Source organism: Hyla sarda, chromosome 10, assembly GCF_029499605.1.
Source record: "Hyla sarda isolate aHylSar1 chromosome 10, aHylSar1.hap1, whole genome shotgun sequence".
Taxonomy (NCBI): Eukaryota; Metazoa; Chordata; class Amphibia; order Anura; family Hylidae; genus Hyla; species Hyla sarda.
The window spans coordinates 98,960,417-98,961,875 of NC_079198.1; positions in this window are offsets into that span (position 1 = coordinate 98,960,417).

The window sequence follows — 1,459 nt, forward strand, 5'->3', positions numbered from 1 at the left end:
AAGGACACTTCTTACAGAGAAAGCAGTTAGTGGGGTAGACATGGAGGATGAAGAAATTAGTCAGGAAGACGAAGTAAGGAGCTGGGTTATTGTCATAAGAAGGAATGGGAAGGGTGCAAAGAAAAGGAAGGCCACTTCTGTTTCTGAGCTCCCAAGCAAAATTGCCAAGTTTGAGGATGTGAGGGCCTTAGTATCAGAAACGGCAACCCTAGTGGATACTGAGCTTCCTAACAGCCAGGGGAACAGTCAAACTAGTAGTGTGGGGGATGGTAATGCAGGTAGGCCAAGAGAGCCAGTGGTTGTGGGGGATTCTATAATTAGAAGGAAGGATAGAATAATTTGTCACCAAGACCACCACTGTCTTAACTAAATGGTATGCTGTCTCCCTGCCAGGGTTTGGCATGTGGTGGAACGGGTGGACAAATTACTCGGAGGGGCTGGGGATGAACCGGCTGTTGTAGACCACGTGGGAACCAATGACTGAATACATGGTAGGTGGAGCCCCCTAAAGAATCATTTTAAAGAACTAGGTGCAAAGCTAAGGGAAGGACCTCTAAGGTTATATTCCCTGGAATACTACCTGTGCCATGCGCATCACAAGAGAGATAGTGGGAGCTTAGGATGGTAAATGCATGGCTTGTCCTGGTGAAATGGGGAAGGATTTGGCTTTTTAGAGCCATGAGCTTGACTTTTTGTTTGGGTACAAACTATATTCTGCAGATAATTTGCACCTGAATGAAAGGGGGTCTGCTGGGCTTGGGGTGAGAATCCTAGAAGGGGTGGCAGAGTATTTAAACTAGATAAGTTAAGGGAGGACAAAGAAGCAAATCAAACAGACATAGGTTCAGATAGGTTAGAGAGTGGTCAGAACATAATGGTGAGTGGAGAGGAGACCTGTGTGTGTGTGTGGGGGGGGGGGGGGGTTAGGAGCAGTAGATAAGGAGATCCATGTGTTACAATCCAGTGGTGAAAACAAATGTACCCGCAATAACTAAATAAATCCCATTACTGATACCTAATTTGTAAATCTAGATGGCAGCTGTAGCAAGGAAAATGGGGGTGCTTGAGGCATTGATACAACATTGATGTAGTTAGTGTCACTGAGTCATGGCTTAAAGCCTCACATGACTGGGATGTCAATTTGTAGGGTAGACATGTGCAGAACCAAAAAATTTGTTTTTTTTCGTTTTTTAAAAATTTTCGGTTCTGTGAATATTCGGAATGCTGTGCATTCGTCATATTCGTTTTTTGGATGCATCCGCGAAATTTTTTTCCGTTTTAGGATGCATTCGTCAATAACATCGAATGCATTCGTTAATTCGGATCTTTCTTTATATCTGTAATAAATAGCAGGTGTTACCTTAGGATTCTTGTTGTTTTCACCTTTTTTTGCAGTTTTCTCTGTGTAGGAAGGCAAGTTTTCCTCAGGTAAACCCAATGAAAAAAATCTAATTCATTC